The sequence below is a fragment of the Mustela nivalis genome, assembly GCF_964662115.1.
Source record: "Mustela nivalis genome assembly, chromosome: 6".
NCBI lineage: Eukaryota > Metazoa > Chordata > Mammalia > Carnivora > Mustelidae > Mustela > Mustela nivalis.
Genome location: NC_139025.1, coordinates 6,269,990 through 6,288,189, shown reverse-complemented (window position 1 = coordinate 6,288,189; position 18,200 = coordinate 6,269,990). Strand labels below are relative to the sequence as shown.

The window sequence follows — 18,200 nt, the reverse complement described above, 5'->3', positions numbered from 1 at the left end:
GTCTCGGGGGCCGGCCCCACCCACCCAGCCCCCGCCCCAGCCTCACATTCCCAAGGCCACCACTGGAGAGCCACACTTCCAGGAACTCGGCCATCCAGTTGGCCAGAGCCACCGGGTCAGGAAACGGCAAGCCCAGACCCCTGGGTCCCCAGGACCAGCACCGACCTCGGAATCCATGGCAGAGGCCCGTGTTGAAACAGTCACAACCCAGACAGAGTGAAATACATCTCCGAGATCCATCCTGAGCATGGGGGCCAAAGGGAAGAGGACCGTGTGGACACTGGGGGAGGGGAAATCCGGAAAGGGGGGTGGCATTTCAGCCGCAGCGGGAAAACAAGCAGAATCTTCCAGCGGAAGGGAGAGCAGCAAGGAAGGGGGAGGGAACTGGAGGTCAGGGAGAAGACAGCCAAGGCCAGACCAAGCCCAGGGTGTGGAAATGCCGGGATGGTATTCAGGGACTGGCCTGGGGTCTCAGAAGCTTCAGGAAGAGACCGGAGAGGGTGTGGAAAAGGAGTCTGGGTCAGAGCCCAGAGCACCTCCCAGGAGCCGGAACTCGGTGCTGAGGAGAGGGTCCCTGCAGGGTCGGGGGCAGGGCAGGGACTATGTTTCAAGAAGAATATTCCAGAAGGGCAGAGTGAGAGCTGGAGGGGACAATCCTGGAGCAGAGGATGGGAGCAGGAGGGCGAAACCCCAGCACCAAGATGGACAGAGAGAGGAAGTGAGCCCAACAACTAAGATCCCCCCAGTCCCACGGCACAGGTCCACATACACCACTGTGCTCGGCAGAGTGAGGACCGGGGCAAGGCGGGGTGCACCGGGCCCTGTGAGCAGACCGCCCGTTAGGCCACGCCAAGTGGGTCTGGACCCCACCGGCAAAGGACACAGCCCCAGAAGTCACACGCCAAGCCCCACGTCACAGGACGGCGCTGCCAGGCAAGGACGGGGCACGGCACCTCGGGCCCAGGGTCTGGCCTCCATCTGGCCTTCTCCTCCTTTGGAGCATGTTCGTGGCCACACCACTGGTGGGCAGAAATCCAACAAGCTGCCCACTGGCTCTGCCTGCCCTGGCCCGGGGCACCTACTGACCCTGACCAGACGGGCGACAACTGGGCCTTTTGTCTTGTGGTCCCCATTGTGCTCAATTCTCTCGCCTGCCTGCCCCAGAGCCAAAGGAGGATTTCCAGAGGGATCGCTCAATGGGCTGGCGTTGAAACATCCTGTCGGCAGGACCTGCTGCTGTGGCCCGGCCCTCAAAGGCCACAAAGGGGTAGGATCAACGACCCCTTGGAAATAGCCCTCATCGGAGTAGCTATTCTAAACCCAGCAATCTCCGGGCTGTGCAGCGGTACTCGGGAGCTGGTCACAGACGAGGCTGCTCTGTCTCCGACTCTTAAAATCTGCGGTCCTAGCTGTTACCCTATCTCGGCAAGTCCCCGCCCCCAACCAACAAACCAGCCTGGGCTTCTCTTTCCACAGGCTGTTTAGGACATCTGAGTGTGCCCGGTTTCCCTGGGGGAAACTGAGGCTCACAGAGGCGACGGGACACACCCAGATGGTGGGGCCGGTGCGGGCAAAGCCGTGCACTGATGACCTCTTCCTCCACCCTACCCCACCCGACCGCCTCGCTCCACACCCAAGTGACCAGATTCGGTCTATCACAGATGCATGTCCTCATGTTCACACACGTTCAGCCGTTCCAGGCGATACCCCTCCAGGAGGGGGCCCAGGGGATTCCGGGGGGCGGGGGGCTTGTGTGCCTCCAAAGCTGTCCCCTCCTCACCAGGAAGGTTGTGCCAGACCTGGCCCCTAGGACCACCCTGTCAGGACAGGCTATCATGACCAAAGAAGCCAAGATGCAGCTCAGCCCCCCTTGGGAAGCTCCCCTGGCGGGGGGAGAGGAGCGGGGTCTGTGCACGCGACGGAAGGAGCAAGCAAAGACGTGTTCAAAGAACAGTTAGTGACGCGGTGAGATATTCTCAACATCTCATGGAAAAAAGGCGAGATTACCAACTGCAGGGATATTATGTGGCAAACTGTTCTTTTAAAACGTGTGTCTTGGGGGTGCCTGGGTGGCTCCGTCATTAAGCGTTTGCCTTCGGCTCAAGTCATGATCCCAGGATCTTGGAAGTGAGCCCCGCATTGGGTTCCCTGCTCAGCGGGGAGCCTGCTTCTCCCTCTGCCTCTGCTCCTCCTCTCTCTCTCTCTCTCTCTCTCTCTGTGTCAAATAAATAAATAAAATCTTAAAAAAATTTAAAAATAAGAAGTGTGTCTCAGATAGGATGCGAAACAGAAAGACGACATTAGGTAAAAGCTACGGAAACCTGAAAGGAAGGTGGATTCTCTTCCTACTAACGTGTCAGTATCAGTTCATTCATCGCAACCAAGGTGCAACAGCCCCGCGGGAAGGTCCCGGCGGGGACGCTCGTGCAGGCTTCCGGGAGCCCCACGTATCCTCTCAAGGATTCTGTGAATCTAAAAACAGTCGCAAACAGCAAAGTTTATTTTCAAAAGAGCAAGACAACGCCATACATGTGACAAGGTCTCATGAAACTCTGCACACTACACGCAGGGAGAGCTCCGTGCCATCCGAGTTAAGATCTGCGTCTAGCCATTGTGTCGTGCCGATGTCACGGTCCAGGTTGGATCCCACGCTAAGAGGTCGCCCCTGGGGGGATGCGGGCCGAAGGGTACGCGGGAGCCCTGTCTACCACTTCTGCAACCAACCTCTTGAGAAGCTGTAGTGATTTCAAAATAAAAAGCTAAAGAAAGATGTGTGTAGCGCTCCCTTTGGACCCAGCATTCCCTGATCTGGGAACAGAGCAAAACGCTAACATCACTTCTCTCCAGAGGGGAGAATTACAGATGATTTTTAAATTTCAATTTTCAGACTCCCGGTGTCTTCCAAGCTCTCCACAGTGAGCAATGGATTGTTTAGGGGGGACGGCTGCTCTGCCTCTCCAGCAGTGATAAATCACAGGGTGGGGTGGGGGGGAACTGGAGCCTGCAGCCTAGAAGGACCAGGTGAGCGAGCAGCTGCAGGAGGGCCCCCCGCCCCCAGCGGGGCAGATGTCTGTTGGAGAGACACCTGGAGCCTGGAGCCGGGAGCATCCTCACCCCCCTCCCACCCCCAGCGGGGTTCCCGTAGCAGCAGACATCTGGCCTCCTGGAACCCCTGTCAGGGGATCCCTGGACCAATCAGCAGCACTACACATCTCGCATCAAACCAAAGACAGAGACGACACCCGGGCGTGACATGCCAGAAGAAATCTGTCATGTGGCAAAAGTAAACCCAGCATGTCCCCAGAGCGAAGAAATCCCCAGAGCCTGAGCTCACCCAAACTCAATGTCCATGTCCCCGCACCTGCCCCCCAGCCCACAGAGAGGAGGGAAGTCGCACCAGATACGAGAATGTCCCTGATCATCTCCTGGACACGCCCATTTCTACGGCCGTCCACCAGGGGAAGCGAGGAAACACACCAGTTACTGACAGTATCCCCACTGGCCGCAGCTCAGTGGCTCACAGAGGCCGCGTCGGGGCTGGGGCCCAAGGTGCCTGTTTCTATAAGTTCTCTGGAACAAATGGGTGGTCATTTGGGAAGAAGGGAAGCTATGGCCAGGAAAATGCCACTTCGGCACCCGGGGGTTTACCTGGTCTAGGATCGCAGCAGTGGACCCGCGATCAGAACTCAGGCGTGAGGACCCTTCCTCAGGACCCGCTCAGGTGCCAGCCAGGTAGCCCAATCATCACGGGACCAGAAGGATACAATCTAGGGACAGGAGGAAAGGGCACTGGGGTGTGTGGTTGCCCTACTGTGGTCGGTCACTCCCTTCCAAGACCTTCTTCTGGCTCATCCTCTACAAACCACGACCAAAAACAGCTTCAGCGAGTGATGTGAATGGTCAGCACTAAGTCCCATTCAAGGTCTCTGATGGAGACCATTTGTTAATTTCCTTATGTATTAGAAAAAAAAAATGGATTTAGTCTGATGCTGTGAGGTGGCCCTTAGGGGTCCCCAACCCAAGGGTCTGCTTCACAGATGACAAAGTAGAATCAGGAGTGGGGCGGCGGCAGGGGGGAGGAAAGGCGGGCTCGTCCCCTCCGAGGGCCTCCACAAACCAGACTGCCACTCACCACTCCCTCTGAGGGAGTCCCCAGCCAAACTGGACTGGGGGGAGGGTGGCAAGTGACCCCTTGTGAGCCTGGTGTGGTGGGGAGCCACTGGCCAGAAGGCGCCTTGCTTGGTGGGAGGTGGTCCTGGCCGAGCAGGTGCCCCTGCATCAGAACTACCCCTCCATGTGCCCTGAGAGTCTCCCTGCCCACGCCCATGGCCCTACCGTGGCGGTGGGCTGAGCCCACCTCTCCCAAAACCTCACTCCCAGGTGCAGGACAGGGCAGCGGGCGGTCCTGCCGGCCTGCAGCCCCAGGCCCTAAGCTGACTCAGAAATGTGTGCTACACCCATGAGCAGAGCCACAGCACACGCGAGCCAAGCCTCAGCTTCCTCGTCGGCAGGGAGGACCCAGCAAGCCCATTTCAGCACCCCTTCCATCTCCCCCCGGCCCTACCCACTCTCCTGGCCGCCCTTCACTGAGCCCTCCCTGCCCACCTTGCGGCCGCCCAGGCTGCCCAGCTGCATTCGCCCATGGGGACCCTCCTTCCTGCTTCTTCCAGCGGACAGTCAGCAAACCACCGAGGGGCAAACGGGGATGAGGCTGGGGAGACAGGCATCTCAGGTGGATACAGGGCTCCTCCCTCCCCACAGAGCCCGCCTGCCCACCCCACCCCACCCCCTCCCCGCCCCGGTACCCAGGATGCAGAAAACACCAGCCAGCATGGGAGTAAATTAGCACCTTTCAAAGTCAAACGTCCTTGGCTGGGTCAGTCCGGCGCCCAGATCGCCTCCTCCACACTCCGGGGCCTCCCTTGGATGCTCCCAAGCCTGCCATTTTCATTAAGGCAAACAAGACACCAACGCGGGTGTGTTTAGCCAGAGAAAAGGGAGCCTGCGGGACTATTCAAAAGTCACCGGAGGGCCGGTCTGTAGGAGGAGGAGGGAGGGATCAAGGTTGCGTTGAAAAGAAGAAAATGAGAAGACTTTTCCATTTTTATTCTGCTCCTGCTGGCAGCGGCTGGGCTGCGTGGCCGGCAGCCTCGGGGACGTGGCATGGGAGACCAGCGAGAGGACAGGCTGGGAGGAAGAAGCCTTGGTGGGGGGAGGGTGGCAAGTGATCCCTTCTGGCTGCTGGCTCTGATTCTGGGTCAGATCACTCCCCCACCCGGGCAAGCACTTGCATGGAGAGGGCCTGAGGTTAGAAACTGGGCCACGATCGATTCTGAACGCTGCAGAGCAACAGGTGTATTGGCGGAGGGGCTAGAAAAAAGAAAAAGAAAACCCACAACCCAACCCAAGAGATACTGGTTCGGCCTCACAGGAAGGGGCCAGGCTGGGAGCAGCCTCACGGACGAGGCTGATGCCGAGGGAAGGCCCAGGCATCTAGAACTTCACCAGCAAGTCCTTCCAGCGTCTCTGAGTCTTTGAGGACCCGGTCCAACGGCCTCATCTCACAGACGGAAAAACTGAGGCTCCGGGAAAATGGGCAGAAATTAAGGCCAAACAGAAACAAGGAGTGAGAAGTCCAGGAAGCAAACATTTACACGAAAACATCAGCAGATCCCCCTAAAGACGGGGCGGCCGGGGGCAGGCACAGACCTGGTCCTCCAAACCTGCCAGCCACCAGCACCCGTGTCCAGGAGGCCCAGAGAGCTGAAGGGAAGAGACCTGCGCACACCTCCCCGGCTGCATGTGGAACCTGAGGGGACTTTCCTGAGGGTGGGCAGGCGGGGAGGAAAGGCTGCAGGGAGGGAGCTCAGGAACCCTCCTACGGCGGTTGCTGGCCTTTCCCAGGCCACGGAGCACCAGAAGTCCAGTCAGAGCTGGGCCGTGATGTCCCAGGAAAAACGCACGACTCCAGTCGGTGACTGCACCTGCTGACAGGTGCACATGGAGGGGAGGGCAAAGCTGCCCTGAAGGCAGCTGGGGTCTGCTGAGGGGCCAGAATGAGGCTCTGAGCTGGCCCAGGCATCTCCCTCCTAAAATAAAGCCCCAGGTTAGGACGTTCCAGGGCCCCAGCTTGTGCCAAAGAGCTGCAGGACAGGAGGGCAGAGCCAGGGGGCTGGCTGCTCCGCCTCTGCTCTCCCCGGGGCTGCACCAAAAAACGAGGGGTCTTATCATAGGCGTTTCCCAGGGCGTGTGGTCGGCTCCACACACTGGGGAGCGGATCACGTTGCCCACGGCCAGGCCCTCCTGCACAGCAGCAAGGGCTTAACTCCAAAGACCGGGATTAAGGACTCTGTAGGGGGAAAGGCGAGATGAAAGCAGCGTCAGGCCACCCTTGGGGTGGGGACCTGGGTGGTGGGACGGCTAGGGGCATCCCCAGGGTGTCCTGATCACACTCTCTGCCCCTGGTGGGCAGGAGGGATGCTGAGGCTGGGCAGCAGAGGCAGCTGGGCAGGACGTGCCGGGGACGGGAGCAGCAGCAGGAGAATGCCCACCCGCTCACACAGCCTTGTAGGGGGAACCTCCAAGGCAGGACGTCAAGGGTCCTCCACCCACCGGAACCCCCCCACCATGGACACTGTCCGAATTACCACAGTAAGATAAGGGCTCTCCCCTGACCTTCCCAGCCCCCAAGGTCATCGAAGCCAGAACATCAGCCCCTTTTCCCAGGACCTGGCAGGGGAGAGGGCAGAGAGCTCCATCCCGCTGTGATCTCACAGATACCCCCCTGGCCACACACCCCCCTACACACACACACACACACAGAGCGGGCTCAGTAGCTAGGACACAAGGAGGCACAGCAAGCCAGGGGGCCACGCCCAGAGCCCCAGGTGTGGCACACACAGTCACATCTGCCAGAGACGGGCTGCAGGAAGGGCCCACAGCTGGACACAGGAAGCTCCCGTCAACCCGAGTTGAGGCGGCGAGGCCGCCCACTACCTGGCACAGTCACAGCCCGGGAATCTGGAAGGGCAGGCGGGGAGGGGAGGGGTGGCTCAGCTGGGTGAGTGTGAGCGTCTGAGTCCGACTCTTGATTTCGGCTCAGGTCAAGCAAGATCTCTGGGCTCCGCACGGAGCCTGCTTGAGAGCCTCTCTCTCCCTCTGCCCCTCCCCCCGTTCGCACTCAAAATAACTAAATAAAAAAATAAATAAAAATATTGAATTAAACAAAAGGAGGGGAGCCATGCTCAAATTTGGTCACCCCTGGGCCAGGGTGGGTGCGCAGCCCCTCCAGAATGCTTCCACTTGGGGGCTGGCGGGGAGCACAGGCTGGCCTGGGTACATTCCCCCGCTCGCCCCACCCCACCGCACTCTACTGCATTAAAAAGTCATTTTCTTTTTATTTTTCTTTGTTTTCTGATTCTGCAGGCCTCTTGGCCTGGTTTGGAGGATCAGGAGCTGGTGGCTGGGCTCAGAGCCTCCTGGAAGGCGGGTAGCCTCTCTGGACTTGGGTTTCCCTGCATACACGTGGACCCCCACACAAGGCCACCAGCAGAGGTGGCATCTGTAGCTACTGGGGCTCGAGGCTTCCGAGTGGACAAGAGCACCCCATGCACCCCATGACTGTCCACCTCCAGAGGCTAACCCAAGCCTCAAAGGAAGCTTGGGATTTGGGGCAGGGGGGAGATCAGCCCTAAGGATCTGCTGTGTGCCTGAAGCCCGCAGGAGGGGGGACAGGAGGAACGCCTGACCCCATGCTCAGGCATCAGAGATTCCTTCTGTGGACAAGCAGACGTGGCAGGACCCAGCAAGGAGTTACCTGGGTCAGCACCGCCCAACAGAACTCTCCAGAACGACGGGAATGTTCTGTTTGTGCTTTGTCAGCAGGTGCAAAGCACGTGCAAGGGGCCAGTGTGACTCAGGAAGTGAAACTTTCCGTGTTACTTGATCTTAATTAAGTGGAACTGAAGCAGCCACTTGTGGCTCGTGGACGGCCTAAGCTGGGAAACCTTGAAGCAGGGCGGCCACCAGTGAGGAAGAGGGTATGCGCACACAGGTGAGAGAGGAAGGGACACAAATTCAAAGAGCAGAGTCAGCGACTCAGGATGGCGACCCGTGGGCCACTGGAAGCCTGGGCTGAAGGTCGGCAGCAACAAGTGAGACAGACTGAGGGCTCAGGGCAGGAGCGTCAGAGAAAGAGCCAGAAGCTCATCAGAGAAGACAGAAGTAACCAGCACACTGCCTGGTTCTAGAAGACAAGCCCAGAGTGGGCATCAAACACCACCTGAGGCCAGGACAAGAAGCCACCGGACCTTTCCCAGGCCGGGCCTGCCCAGCAGCAAGCAGCAGCAGGTGGGAAGGAGGCAGGCTGGTCTGGGGAGGGGGGAGGGGGACAGGACAGGACAGAAGGGACAGGATTTTGTTTACTGCTTTGGACGAGGAAACATGAGCCTGTTTGCAGGGGAAGAAGCACAAGAGGAAGGAGACAATGGTGTTGGGAGGTCCGGCAGGAGGGGCTGGGGGAGGGAGAGGGGAGGCACCCCCCTGGCCAACCAGGACAGAAGGCGCTACGCAAGGGAGAAACTCGCTGCTTCATTTTCGGTCCAGGTATAAAAGTGGTGTGTGTGTATTCCAGAAAACACAGAAAAAGGAAAAAGGGCCGGCTGGGAGCTTCCCATTGTCCCACGAGCTCGGAGGGGCGCTGGGCAGCGGGGAAATGGAGCCTTCTGGAGCCCTGGCTCAGGCAGCGAGGCCGGAACCCATCACAAAGGGCCACTCCCAGAGCGGGCTCATTAGGCAGAGGACGGGACAGGCGGGCACATTCAGGGCCCGCACACAATCGGGCCCTTGTGGGGGGCGGGGGGCGGGTGCTCAGGGAGCTTCTGATTCCAAGACAAGAGTGTGCCTCCTTACCACCTTACAACCTGGGAGACGGGAGACGGAAAGACTGATTTGGGGAGACAAAGAGACGCTTCCCCTGACAGTAGATGGGCTATTTTTGGAAATGGGTCGACTCTTCTCAGTAGCTGCTGTCTGGATGCCACCGGCCTTGCCTGCATCTGTCCCCTCGAATGCAGCCTGAAAAGGCCCCTACCCTGTCTGGGGCGGGCCAGCACCCCCCAGTGGGGGTGGGGAAGGCGGCGCCTGGCAGTGTGACAGTGGCAGGGGGTGGGGGGTGGGGGGGGACACCTCGGGGCGGGTGGGGGGGGATCCAGGGCCAGGCTAGGTACTCAGGACACGCTCATCCCCATTCAATCCTTGCTTTCCACTCCCGCCAGGCCACGCAGCCCAGGTTAGCGAGGGGAGACACAAACAGGCCCCTTTCTCCCCTACCGCTAATAGGAGCTGACACCAGCCTCAGTCCCACCGGCTGGGCTCTTCCATGCCTCAGCGTGGGGCGGCGTCCACCTCCCGCCCACCTGCTGACGGGCCATCTCAAGCTTGGGTGGCCCCAGCAGGCCCAGTGGCTTTTCTCCCAAGCTTCCCACGGTGGCTCCCACCGTGGCTCTGAGGCTCCAGCTGCCCAGCAGAACCCCCAGGAAGCTTCTGCAGCCACTGAAGCCTCCAGAACCAGTGGGGCCCATCCCTGGGGGTGCCCATCCTGGCACTGGCATTGTCTCAAGTTCCCCGAGTCATACCTAATATGCAGCCATGGTTAGGAACGACTGGTAAACGCAAGTGTGTAGTTGGTAGTAATTGTTTGGAGAAACAGGCAAGGGGAAACAAGCAACCCCCGCCCTCAGGGGGGAGGTCTGAGTTGCTTTTTTTTTTTTTTTTCCTAAAGAAACTACGGGCCATTTGGCACCAAATGGAGCAAATGGGGAAAAGGGGGCGGGGGGGGGCAGGTGGCCCAAGTGGGTTGACCACTGTCGGTATAAAGCAACAAGAGAGGGGGCGGCGTGGCTCCGCTAGCGAGCCATCTACCTTCAGCTCAGGTCACGGTCCCGGGGTCCTGGGATCGAGCCCCACATCGGGCTCTCTGCTTGGCAAGGAGTCTGCTTCTCCCTCTGCCCTTCACCCTGCTCCTGCTCTCTCTCTCAAATAAATAAATAAAATCTTAAAAAAAAAAAAAGAAAGAAAGAAAGCAACAAGAAGGAGCACCACATGAGAGCCTACTGCATGCCAGGAAGACGTGCCTGTGAAGCTGATGAACCAGGCAGAAACAGGACTGCATGTAGGGGAACCTCAAGTCCAAGACAGGCAGCTCTGTCCCGGGGAGACCCCACACCAGGCACCGGAGCCCCACATACTCTCCAAGTGCCAAACCTGTTACCTAGTCCCATAAGAGCATATCAGATGGCAGAAGCAGGTAATTCCATCAGCCCTTCATGAGGACAGGCTGGCCAGGCAGGAGCCTGCCTGAGCCAGCGCTGGACGGGGGTCACCTCCATCACCCCAGAAGCAAAACTGGGAGGCCTGGCCCAAGCTGAGGACCAACCACTGGGCAAGACACGAAGCTACGATATGACCGATGACCACGGAGAGGCAGGAGGGTAGGACAGGAGGCTCCTTCCTCGTGGCTCTGTGCATTGTAGAAACTCGGGAGTCAAGGGGCCAGAGAAGGCTAGGGTCTCTGGCAGCCTCAGCACAGCCCACCCACGCTCCCCAGCCTACGGACGAGAACGTGAGGGCCTGGAGAGAGGAGGGCACTTGCACACAGTGGGGTCGGGAGTGCGCCGAAGCCGCTGGCTCCACCTGTGTTGTCCAACGCACAGAACAGCGCCGGGCGGCACACTGTGTCCTCAAACCCCTAGATGTGGGGAGTGTGTCAGCTGACGGGGGCCAGTGTCAGCCCGAGCAGGGAGCCCAGGGGCCCTGGGAGTAGAGGAGGGTCTGTTTCCCTCCCTTCTGGCTGCCCCATCAACCAGGGGCCTTTGCCCTTGGCCGTCTGCCATTTGTTATTTCCTGGATTCAAAAACAAGCATCTTCCCTCCAGTTACAATGTGGGGTGCCTCTCTCCATGCGGCCGCTCACTGTGGGGTCTTCCCCTCCCGGCAGGAGCTGCTGGGAAGCGCGCAGGGCATCTGTGACTGATGGTATCTCGCGGTGGAGGAAATGCCGTGCCTGGGAAAGCCGGAAACTCCTGAGCCAACGGACCGGAGTCGTAAGGCACCGGGGAGAGCTGGAAGGAAAGAGGACCCGCCCCGGGCTTGGCCCCGCGGGAGCTGGAGCCCTTCCTGGCCGCCCTGCCGGGGGCCCTCCATCCCTCATCTACCTCTGAGCTTGTGTGCCCGCAGCCCTGGTCCTCTTGACGCACAGCCTCGGCACAGAGGGGCAGCTTCCAAAACACGACTTTTGATGGGCACCAGACATGCCCGGAGCAGTGCTGGGCGCTTCCTGGCTCCCACGGCAGGGACAAGTCCTGCTGGGCCCCACGGAGATCGAAGCTTTGCCCAAGAAAAGGCTCAGAGCAGTGAGGCAAGTCCCACTAGGTCACGTGGGGGTATGGGGTGGGGTGAGGCGAGAAGGTCCAGTCCGCAAGACTCTGGAACCTTCCCGGCCGCGTGCCTGGGTGGCCCTCTTGGCGGGTGTGATTATTCGTCATGTCCCTTCCGCTCCCTCTTCGGGGTGCTTGGAGCTCAGCTCAGACAGGGTGGCTAAAATCAAGAGATGAGATGAACCTCAAAGGCACAGCAGGTTTGTGCAGGCAAAACAGACCCGGGGAGAGGCCGGGCACAGCAGAAGGAACAGCTGGGGGCCCCCAGGCACGAGGCAGGCCTTTGTCTGGCACATCTGGTTCAGTGCGGAATGCAGGACTGGGGGCTGCGTGGTGGACAGGCCCGGCCAGGTGGGATCTGTGAAGCCCCTCCCACTGCACCTGCCACCGCACCCCCCCCAAGTCCCTGGTAGGGCTTCTCCTCAGGCCCTAGGCAGTTCCAGCTACGACCTCTTCTGATGGGCTTCCCTAGGGGATCCAGAGATCTCTGCTAGCGGTCAGCTTACAAACCTTCACACAGCAACATCCCCTCCCTTCCCCCACCCCACCCCCACTTCCCACTTAACGAATATACCTTTATTTAAACATCACACACCGGGTGAGCCCGAGAACACTTAGAGGAGAGACAATAACGGTCCTGAGCTTTCTGCCCTGCTCCCTGGAAAGCTGGAGTCCATCACTTGAATAAGTGACTTGTTCAAAACAGGTATCCCCCACTAAGTAGCCCAGCTCCAAATCTGCCCCAGGACCCTGCAGGGGCAGGGGACGGTGGCAGGGGAATATGTGGCCGTGACAAGCTCTAGGTGCTTGCTAGGAATGGGACCGTTCCTGACTTTTCAGGATCAAAGGAGCAGCACGTCCCTTCAGCAGGCAAGCTTGTTCCTGTCACCAAACCTCTGGGGACGCCACCTAGGTTGCCTTGTCATCCTGCTCCAGGAAGCTGGAACTGCCTAGTTCTCCGCTGGGAAATCCCAGAGTCATTCCCTGCCCGGGTCCCAGGCACGCAGGTTGTAGGCGGGGACAGAGAGTGCCAGCAGGTGTGAGTCGATGTGGAAAGAGGCTGGAGCCAGACTGTGAGAGCCCCTAGCAGTGCAGGACAGCCTGAGACCAGAGCTCAGAAGTCACGAGGAGGCCAACAGGGGCTGGGGACACAGCTTCGCCACCTCACTGGATCTGAGAACCTGCAGAGAAGGTTCTGTCCCATGGCAAGGACCACCATGGCCATCTGGGAGCCCCAAGCTTCCTGCCCTGCTGCTCCCAGCCGGGCCTCACCCTGACAGCCGGGGACAAATGCTCCTGACCGGGCCACTCCCCAAGCCAGGCCACATGAATCACTGTGCGTGGCGCCCACAGCTCAGACAGAGTAACCTCAATAAACGCGCGCTGATGCGGCCCTTCCGGCTCGAAGGGCAAACTCCAAAAACCGGGCCCGCCCGCCGCCGCCTGCCTCTCCGCCCTCGGCTTGCACCACTACCCTGGCAGAGCTGTCTGTGCTGTCCCAACGCCATGGGCATGAAAAAGCCCTCCCTTCTCCAGCTGCCCAGGCTGCTGCTCGCCTCCAGAGCCAACCTGGTCCTCCGTCCAGGACCTCTTCTTGATGGTCCCTAAAGGACGGTCTCTGCCACTCCAGGGCTCCCCACCCGCGCCAGGGGCTGGACACAGCCCCTGGGCTGACAGCCTGCTCCCTGGCCCCAAGGCTTTCCTTCTCGGGGCTCCACAGTTCTTCCCAGTTCTTTCTGTTCACAGGTCCAGGCCCAGGGCCACCCCAGCTCCCCGCACATCATGAGAACACCTCACAGGCCTGGTGCCCTCAGCAACGGTGGTCAGACCCTCGTGCAGACCTTCCTCTGCCTTATTCCTGCTGAAACGCTGCCTCCCTTCTGGTCAACTAGACACGGGCTCACCTGGCTCGGACACAGGGCAGGCACAGGCTGCCCTTGCAAGCATGTGACAGGAGGCCGGTCTGCAGGGCGTCCACGTGACTCTGGTGACATCCTTAGGACAGGTGCAGAAACTGAGGCTTACAGGTTCAGTATGCTGCCACACCCACCCAACAGGTGAATGGTCAGGTTCACCACACTCCCCACCCCCACGCCCAGTTCTCGAGGGGGCGGGGGACTGGCCTGTGGGAGACAGTCCCCACTTCTCTCCCTCAACCCAAAGGCCGGTAATAGTCTCCCACTCTGTGCAGAGGAGAAAACAGAGGCCCACAAAGGTTCTGGAACTCCCCGGAGGTCTCAGTGCTGACCTCAGTGCTCAATTCTCTGTGCTGAGGACGTCGACAAGCAGAGGGCAGAAAATCCCCGTGGATGGAAAACACAGATTATAAGCAGCAGAGGATTTCCTTATAATCATGCTGTTCCGGGGACAAGGTTATAAACGAAGTTGTGCCCCAGGGGCTCAGAGGCCAGGCCGTGGTGAGGTGTTGGGTGGGGGCGCTATGGAGGAGGAGGAGGGAAGCCAGCCTGGGCAGAAGTGAGAGAATGAAATACCGGAAGGAAGGACTCCCTGTGAACAGAAGCCTGCCCGGAGCCCATGTTCCCGGTTTTACAGATGAGCCACGTTGGCTCAAGCCAGAACGCGCGAACGCAGGAACGAGGCACGGGTCTGGCTTCCCCAGGAGAGAAGGAGCCATACCCTTGCTACACAGGTCCAGCCTCTGGAGCCCCCCCAAAACCCCCAACCGTCCCCGTGTCCATGTGCAGGTCACCGGAGCCCTGCCAAGGACCAAGCTCTGGAAGGTCTTCTGTTGCTCATGGGGCTTCCCCGGGAGTCTCCCCAAACCCAACGGACCCAGACTATCCTCCCCCAGAGGGGCAGCAGGCCCAGGGTGGCAGGCCCAGACTCCGACACAGGAGACCCAACACCAAGCCCAGGTCCCCCATGCAGTCCCACCGGACCCAGAGCAAGTCACTGCTCTCTCCAAGCCTCGGCTTCCCCATCTACAATATGGGACCATTTAGGAGCTTGGACCACAATGGAGCGGGGACGAGGAGGCTCTGTCTGGTAAGTGTGAAGTGCTGGGGACGTCCTGGCCCTCCCCAGGCTGATGAGCCAGTGAGTCCCTCCAGGCCTGTCTTCCTTTTGTGATGGCTCTGGGGGTCCAACACCCCAAGGGCCCGGATGGAAGGTCAGGGTCAGGTTGGGGAGAGAGGGGGGAAAGGCTTCTCTAAACCACCTCCATTGTCTTCACTGACCTTTGCTCCCAGGCCTGACTGGGTTTAGGAAAAGCCGCCTTATTAGTGATCCTGCCCCTGGGGCGCTGAGCTGGGAGGCCCCTAATAAAAGACCTATTCTGGGCCAGCATGCCGACTCCCGCTGTCTTTTTTTAAAGGTCCAGACCACCCTCGCTCCATCCTCCCTTTAAACCAACAAAAACACAAGCAGGAGGACAAAACCGTCTTATTTTGAGAAGCTCAAATTTTTAATCCAAACTTTTAAAAGTAAACAGGGCCCATACAAAGGCTTGCTGGAGGTCCTAGTTTCTCTGCGCTAGCTAAAGGGGACGGGGCCACGGCGATGGGGGGAGGACAGGATGCAGACACAGGGACTTGGGCGGGGGGAGGGGAGGGTGGGGGAAGGGCAGGAGAGACCTTGTTGAAAATGCTTTTGTTTGAAAACTGGCAGTTCAAGGGGGCAAACCTGACTTTCGAGAGTTTGGGGTTGGCCTGCCTCAGTCTGCCCCACCAGAACCACGGCGAAGAGCACTCTAGTCCAGGCCTTGGGTCAGCACAGCCCAGAGCTTGGTCAAAAACAAGGGAGGGGGAGGTCATTTGCATATGCATTCTCGCTGGCCAGGCCCAGCCCAGCCCAGGACTGCCCAGAATACAGATGGACCCCCTCCCACCGCAGCCTCAGGGAACCTCCCCTCACACCCCCACCCCCCTCCCTCCTTACCCCCCTCCCCAACCCGTGGCTGCAGGCACACCCCACAGATTCCAAGAGGACTAGCAGGCCACAGGCCCCCAGCTCATCAGCAGGTGCTGTGGTCACAAACACTCAGGCGAGCTGTCTAAACAGCAGAGTTCTGAAGACAACACCAAAGTCTGCCTGGCAAGCCCCCAAAGTGGTCCCTCTTGCTTTTTCACAAGCATGACGAAGATTCTGACAACTATTGAGACTTACTGCGTGCAGACCCTGACTGCCCTTGGCCATGGCGGCTGAAGGGGGCAACGCCAGGTTTGGCCCCACTTTGCAGAAGAGCAGGCGGAGGCCCAGAGAAGAAACCTGTCCCCAGAGAAAAGCAGGAGGTGGATTCGCACGCAAGATGGTGTGACCTCTCCGGGTGACAGGGTTATCAAGCATCTGCTCAGTGGTCACCGATAAGGAAATGACATTTCCCAGAATGTGCGAACCAGAGCAAACCTGGGTCAGGAACCGAGAATAGGGAGTCACCAGTGCTGTCCGCTGACTAAGTGTTAGACAGTGACAGAGGCCAGAGATGTAAGGCAGCTGTCAGCCTGCGCCATGTAGGAATGCCCCCAACGCCCAGCAGCCCCACCCTGGGGGACCCCCCCCCACACCCCCAGGCTCACGCTGGCAACCCCACCCAGGCAATGGTGAGTGGAGACACTGCCCGTGGCCATGGTTTCCCCAGGCAAGGCTCAGACCCTTGCTTAGCCTCCACTTGCTTTGTCTGAAAATGGGACTACTACTACCTCCCAGGTTCCTGGGACGACAAACTGAGACCAGCTGGGGGGTGAGGGGGCAGGCACCCAGCATCTGACCCCACTTTCCCCATCACCCAGACTGAGGTGCAATATCTTTCCCACCTCCAACCCCCTCCTCCCTCTACTCAAAACTACCTAAAAGGCATTTTTAAGAGAAGGGCCTCTCCTTGTTTCTGGGCATCCTGTTCGCATTGCTGGGAGACGAGCTCAGGGCCATGCACGACTTGAAGAGACCACACTGAACACCAAGCTGCCTGTAACTGAAATTGGTGAAAACGGGGCTCTCTCCCAACGTCAAGCTTGACCACCACTAGACCGGTGGCAGGCCTGTTCTGAGTGAGCACGGGACCCCAAGTGAGCACAGGGGGCTATGGGGTGGCCACAGCCTCTGCAGGAAAACTGGACACCTCAAGTCCCAGTCACCCCCTGGTCCCCTGCCCTGGGCACCATCCCCTGCTGTGGCCCAACACTGAGCCACACAGGGGCCACGTCTCTGTGTCCAAAGCAAGACAGAAGTTCCCTGCAAAGACACTGCGACGCTGGGCACTCCAGTGCCAAGAGTCACTCGCGGCAAGTGTCACTGATGACGCAGCCAAAAACTAGCAACATTTCCTAGCCAAGGACTGCAGCAATCCCTCCTGGCCCTTGGGAGAAACTGAGGCCCAGAACCTGGCCCCTCACGAGGCCCGCAAGAAGGCGAGGCCAGAGGGGCTGAGACAGGGACTCCTGACTCCCCAGGCCTAGAAACCCCCACAAATGAAACCACCAAACTCTGAGCTGCTTCCTCTGGCCTCCAGCCGCCTGTGGTGGGAGGTAGGGTCAGATACAGAGTTACAATGGGAAACCCGAGTGCTAGTGGTAGATTGCTAATCGGTAACAAAATATCCCTCTCAACCCAGTCCTGCTCTGAACTCAGAGGCTGGGAAGGTAAATAAAGGAAAAATTGCGGCTGGTGGAGCACCCCACCTGCATGGGTCCGATTCCTACCCCAACACCCCACATAGGCCACTCAGCCACCAAACCAGAGAGACAGAGTCCCTCCTCTGCTCAGGCGTCACTCTGGGGAAGAACAGTCATTTAAAGCCTAGACACATTTTTCTCTGAACCAGGAAAGCCTTTAAAGAGAACCAGGAAGGGCTGTTTAATCTCCACCTTCAGGCAAATAGCTCAGGGAGTAGCAACTGCCACTAGAACTGGGAGCCAAGCCACCAAAAATGTGGAAGAACAGGGAGGTAGGGAGAGGCACGAGTGGCGGAGCCACGGATCGGGGGCTGGGAATGGCAGCGGAGGTTCTGCTCTACAGACCCAAGCTGGGGCCACACAGGTCACATGGGCGTGGAAGACACTAGCCAAGCTTTCCTGAGGCCAAAGGTCCTCCACCCACACCCAGGCCACCTACCACCACCACACTTCCTCTAAGGCGACCAACAGTTTACAGGTCCCTTGGGAGAATTTTTATCTCCCCCTCAAATCCACAAGGCAGGGATCAACTCCGCTCTACAGATCAAGGAAACTGAGGCAGGCAGAGAAGAAAAGCCAGGACCCATTCCAAGCACATATTCCTCTGGAAAGTCTTAGAGCCTCGGCTGAGAAAGGTCCGTCTACCCTGAGAAGTTCAGGACTGATAGCAAACTAGAGGCTCCTGGCCGCGTTCCTCTGGCGGGGCTGCCTGGCAGTCTCAGCCCGCAGGCGGCACAGAGAACCGCAGGTGAAATTCCAGCCCCCCACACGCACCGACGCGGCCCAGGTTTGGGGTTGCCTGTTGCTCCAAATAAGAGGGAAATTCACCGGTACTCAAACGGCCTTTCTTCCCCCGCCCCCACGCACCTCCCCCACGCAAGAACTGTCCACTCCTGAACCAGGATTTCCAGGTTGGGATGAGGCTCCCCAGCCGGCCTTGCAGTGCCGACACGAATGCTGATAATTCCACAGAAGAGAAACTTTTCTGGGGTCCAGTGGGTCCCCGGCCCGGCTGCGGACTTGGAGCTGGGCAGGGTCACGCCTCCATCACTTGACCAGAAAAACGTCACCCAAAACCCCACTGCGGGTGGGCGCGGGATCCCCCAGCCCTTGGGTCTGGATGCCAGCTGGAGGAG

The 18,200-nt window shown here is 59.2% G+C and overlaps 1 protein-coding gene across 4 annotated transcripts in view; it reads right to left on the bottom strand.

Annotated features, from left to right (window-relative positions):
* The window catches only part of CCDC85C (coiled-coil domain containing 85C), a 73,876-nt gene that overhangs the window by 54,702 nt on the left and 974 nt on the right, over positions 1-18,200 (bottom strand). The window lies entirely within an intron of this gene.